This window comes from Asparagus officinalis, chromosome 9, assembly GCF_001876935.1.
Source record: "Asparagus officinalis chromosome 9, Aspof.V1, whole genome shotgun sequence".
In the NCBI taxonomy this organism is placed as follows: Eukaryota; Viridiplantae; Streptophyta; class Magnoliopsida; order Asparagales; family Asparagaceae; genus Asparagus; species Asparagus officinalis.
In genome coordinates this window covers 14,310,645-14,316,644 of record NC_033802.1, presented here as the reverse complement: position 1 = coordinate 14,316,644, position 6,000 = coordinate 14,310,645, and positions in this window count along the sequence as shown.

Sequence of the window (6,000 nt, the reverse complement as noted above, 5' to 3'; positions counted from 1 at the left end):
GGGTTGGACTGATCCGACCTGCGCCGGCGCGGGTCGGATTCGTCCGACCCGCACGGGCGCGGGATGTTTTGCTTTTCGCTGAACTTTTTGGTGTTTTTCTGACTTTTTTAGGACTTGTATTTTCCACCATTTTGTGTATTTGGTCGTCTTGTTGACTTGCACGCGTCGTTTATGAGTATTTCATCGTTTCGTTAACTTGTACGCTTCCTCGTGTGGATCGCTTGACTGACGTACGCACGTTGACTGACGTGCGTACGTTGACTGACGTGCGTACGTTGACTGACGTGCGCACATTAGCTGACTAGCTGACGAGCGCGCGGGCCACATGAGGGTGGTTTGAGTGCACGGGACGTTTGGTTTGCTATTCTGGTGGCTGACGAGCGTGTGGTCTACTTGGCGTTTGTCGTTGTGGTGGTTCGTTGCCACGTCATCAACGGTTAGCCGATTCGCTTCATGCGCTTATCGGTGTCGGATAATCCTCTTTGACTCGGATAATCCTCTTCGACTGGGATAATGATGTTCATCGCTTTCTCTTTGTCTCGAGCTATATTCGGGGACCTATAGGCAATTTTTGATGCCTACAGATACCCCCTCCAAAGAATTTCAGACTCGTTCTTTTATAGAGGAGTCTGGAATGCTTTGGATAAGATATGCCCTTTCCTCAATCTCGTAGAGGGGCCTGTGAACTTCTTCAATTCTTGACTTCTTCAGCCTTCAGTCTATTTAGTATTTTGTCGAATAGATGAAGTTCTTCTGACGCTACGTTTATCATCTGACCGTTGTCGAAATCTTAAACTGAAGTTGATGCGTAAGTTTCTGAATCTAGTTCGTATTATTGAGTTGACTTTGAACTGATCATCTTCGTCAGAAATTCATATCTAAATGCGATTGAACTCCCTGGAATCATCCTTTGCCTTATTTTGACGAAATTATCGATGTGTTGACCGGCATCGACCTTTACTGTAATGCGTTGTCCGACGTTGACCTTCGCTACAACACGTTGATCAGTGTTAACACAGTTTAGCTGGAGTCTACACAGTTTAAGCTCTTAAGGTATTGGAGCGTGGTAGTCCCAAATATTGGGCTACAGGACTAACTATTAAAGCTGATTCATCTGCATGTGTGGATCTTATCCCGAAGTTGTTGGATGCCCAAGTCGCGAGATCAACTAATGGGGCTGGTGCGCCAGTGATTTTCGCATATATAGGATTTTTGACAAACCCTCAGCCATCAACAGGTTTGATGAGGCTTTACCGACTACCATTTGAGTCAGGCTAACATGCGAATTGTTTAAGTCCGTTCCGCATGTAACGTTTTGCTAAAAGAGTTAACTCTTTTAGTGCTACGATATTGAATACATAGACTTCGTCTTTCTCATGTGAAAAGACTAAACGGCGACGTGTGTTAGGCATAGATTTTAAGGTTTTTAGCAAACCCTCAGCCTTCAACGGGTTTGACGTGCCTTTACCGATTACTGTTTGAATCGGGTTTGCATGTGGATTGTTTAAGTCCGTTCCGCATGTAACGTTATGCTAAGGGAGTTATCTCTCTTAGTGCTACGCTATTGAATATGTAGACTTTGTCCTTCTCACGGGAATAGACTACCCGACAACGCGTGTTAGGCACTGATTTATCCTTATTTAGGCTTCGGGATAAAATTCCCCAGACTTGGACTCTGGCGTCTTTTTCAATCGGTAAAAGACTAAACCGACAACACGTGTTAGGCGTTGACTTATCCCTGCTTAGGATTCGGGATAAAATTCCTCGTGCATGTGAAGTACGGATTTTGGCGTTATGAATAACAACCTGCCACAATGTCGAATATGTGGGCTTTTGTTCTTTTTACAGTTAAGAACTAACCGATAATGCGTGTTAGGCATTGACTTATCCCTACTCAGGATTCGGGATAAAATTCCTTATGCATAAAAGGCATGGATTTTTGTTGCTACGATACTGAATACGTAGACTCGGTCGTTTTTATGGGAACGAACCACCCATCAATGCGGGTTAAGCGCTGACTCATCCCTACTTAGGCTTCGGGATAAAATTCCCATGATTGGTATTCTGGTATTTTTTTAATTGGTAAAAGATTAAACCGGCAACGCGTGTTAGGCGCTGACTCATCCCTACTTAGGCTTCAGGATAAAATGCCCCAGACTTGAATTCTGGTGTCTTTTTCAATCGGTGAAAGACTAAACCGGCAACGCGTGTTAAGCGTTGACGTATCCCTACTTAGGATTCGGGATAAAATTCCCCGTGCGTGTAAGGCACGGGTTATGGGGTTGAAAGATGGTGTCTTCTCTTGGGGTAAAGACGAACCCAAAATGGGAGAGGAAAAATTTTATATTCTATTTCTCAAAACCGAAGAGGAAGAATTTTATATTCTATCTCCAGTTACTAAGGAAACTCGAAGTGGGATTTTCACCCTAAGAATTCGGAAAGGTGAAACTAGGAGTGGGATCTCCACTTCGAGAATCAAAAGGTTCGGATAATCCTAATTTTCGGAAGGTTTGATTATCGATCTAAAGGTAAATTTCTCGTTTATCAAGAGTGAATTGTGATTTTGGCTCTAACTATAGGAAGGTTTGACCAAGCGAGAGTTTGAGGTGAGCATAAGTGTAAGAAGGTTTGATCATTCGATTTGAAAGTGGACCTCTCATTCATTGGAGAAATCGAGAGGGGATTTTGGTTTTTGCCCTAACTGTAGGAAGGTTTGACCGAGAGGGAGGTTTGAGACGATCCTAACTGTAGGAATGTTTGATCGCTCGATTCATGGACCTCTCGTTCATTAGAGGAATCGAGAGGGGATTTTAGTTGTGGTCCTAACTGTAGGAAGGTTTGACCAGGTAGACAGTGGGAGTGGGAGTACAAATCATAGTGGGAGTGTTAACTTATACAAATCACTCAGAGGGGGTTCCTGGTGTTAAGTGACAAATATTTAACACGGAGGGGTTTGACAATCGTTAATGATCAGGATATTAAAATTCTAAGTACTATGTCCGGACTTTAACTATGGGAATGTTAAGTGCACAGACGCATCAAAAGTCTGAGTGGATTCAACCGAAAAGAATTTTGGTGGTCCCATCGTCAATTAGTCTGATAGATGGGGGATTTTGTAGTGGAAGACAGTGAGTCATCAAACACCAATGGAAGTTTTGTGAGGGAAGATTGATCCAATGAAGTGATCAAATCTCATCTCAGCAAAAGAGTGTTCAGAAATCACAGTGGGGGTTTAGTGTTTATCACTTTGTTCGTAATGATCGGGTTATCCCTAAGAAAATTACATGTAGCATTCTTTCAGGAACTTCCCGTTACATGAATCATCCACCCCCAGCTTCCTTTGCGGAACTGGGTCTGACATTGTACTTAGTTACATGACCGGGTTATCCTTAAGAGTATTACGTATAAAAATTCTTCAGGAACTTCCCGTCAAAGGTAGGAAACAATTTAGACTTATATACCTATTGGAGTATTGAGAAGCAGTTTATACTTGTATACTCTTCGGAGTGTAGGAAGGAGCAGTTTATATTCTTATACTTGTCGGAGTCTTGAAAGGAGTAGTTTATACTCTTATACTTGTCGGAGTCTTGAAAGGAGCAGTTTATACTCTTATACTTGTCGGATTCTTCATTCGGCTCAATTTAGCGTTATGATGCTGGCTTCAACCAAGGTTTAGATACTATTCTTAAGAGCGAAGCAAGCCTTGGTAGGATAAAGGATCCTCCTATGGTACGCACAGTACTTCAGATCCACAGTATTGTCAGCTTCCTCCTGATTTGCGATAGGTGACAGCTTGATCTTGTTATTTTTAAGGAGAGATTCAAAAATGGCTGGAACATCTTCATCTTTAAAAGAGTACTCTTTTTGGAGTTTCAGATCCGAAGTCTTTTGCTGTCTTCAGGGTTATTGTTACGACGTCTGATTAACGTCAACAACTGCTGTAGGTGCCTTTCCCTTACCACGGGAGGCGAAGTTTGAGTTCGGAGGATTAGCCGTTGGTTGGCTCCTCTCGGCCTTCTTCCTTCTGTGGAAGCGTTCGGCCTGCTCTCCGCGCACCTTAAACTCTTTTCAGGTATTGGAGAGTGCTACTCCCATAACTTCCAACACGTCCAAAGAAAGGTTGTTGTGGTAGGTTTGGAGAATGAAGTCCTCCGTGATCGGATCTCGGCAGTTCATCACCTTATTCCAGAAGCACTTGATGAAGTCGTCGACCATCTCGTCGTCTTCTTGCTTCTCATCAAAGAGTGTCCTGATTAACACATCGACATCATCGTCAAAGAAGTGAGCGAGGAACAGGTTCTCCAGGTCGTCCCAGTTGTTAATGCTTCCAGACTTGAGACGGCGGTACCAATCAAAGACGGGCCCGCGAAGGGTGCTAACGAATGACCGAACCATCAAGGCTTCATTGCCGGAGATCATACCCAAGTGGGACTTGAAGTAGATCAGATGTTGAGTGCGCGAACCCTTCCCATCAAACGACGTGAAGTTAATCAGGTTGAACTTTACCGGGTATGCTATTGAATCCCACTCTCTTGGATAGGGACATGGAATGCTAGTCCTTTTCACTTCTTGAGTAGACATCAGAGCGTTGATTTTGCTCTTGAGATCTTTTATTTTCTCATCCTCACTCGTATCGGGCCTTGGATAATTCTTAAGAGGAATAACGAGGCCACCCCCATTGTTGTCGTTTTCAGTGAGACTACCCCCAGCGTAGTTGTTTTTAGTGGGGCCACCCCAAGTGTTCTGGTCAACGGGAAGGTTATCAGCATTAAGGTGTTCATCCTCATCTGAATCGCTAGCTGCTTGGCTAACATTGTTGTGACAACTAGATTCACCTATATGATTCGATAAGGCTCAGATCTGTTGGTCATGCAATTGTCTCATCTCCTGCATAGCCATTTCCATTTTGATTTTGAATGCTTGCTTTTGCTTGGCTAGAGCATCCTCAACCATTTTGGCTACTTCCTCAGTGTTAATCATAAACACTTCACGGGATTGTTCTGGACTGGATACCGTATTATCAGAAGCGATTGCCGAGTTAGCGTCTGATGCTTCATCATCCGAGGATAACCCTCTCTACATTCTCTGGTAGTCCATGCGTCTAGTGGTCCCTGCGCGTAACCGAGTCAGACGATGCGATACGAGGGGGTCAGAACTAGAAGGTCGAATCGACTTTCCCTTATCAACCATGTTAATTGTGACTTCTGGAAGTTCGTCACCATGAACAGTCAATCGCTTCTTATGGAGACGCTTTGGTTTGGACTTAGCCATTCCGTTGGAGATCCTCTCGAATACCAAGATCCTCTGCGGAGCGGTCTTGGGGCAGCTACATTCTGATAATACTGCCCTAATAAGTTTGGCACACAGATAGTGAAAGCCCATTTTTCGGGTACCTCTCTTTCGAGATCTGTTCGTACCCCCAGCCCGATAGTACAACTCGTCAGTCTGATGACCGGAGCAATCTACCGCACATTAGCACGACTTCTTAGGTATAACGTCGTTGTCAGACAAATACATTTCCTTCTGAGGACTTGCTGCCTTGATGGCATTCTCAAGAGTCACACGTTTGGAGCCACGCTTTCGTGAGTGCGGGATCTTAACGTGCTCTTTGATACTGACTTGTAGTCCGAGGTGGTCAATTATAGGAGTTTTCCTATTATAGAAAGGTTTTGACTTATTTCGAGGGCATGTGCGACCCCTAACTTAAGTAGTTGCTCGGGGTTTAGTCACCGGATCCAAGCGCTCTTTGATTAGAACTTTAATGCGATCCTCGTGCAAAGGACCCAGGCGATCTGCCATCCTCATCTGAAATTGGGATAAGTCCATGCTATCGCGGGGTTTCACCGGAGGTGCGAGATTAATTGAAGTAGAGACAAGACTCAATGGAATAGGTGCAGAATATCTCCTGTCTTGACTCTGGCCCGGATCAGACCTTGGTGACCCACGGCTTGGAGGGTCAGATTTGGATAACCCGTGACTTGGAGGGTTGGACTTGGATGA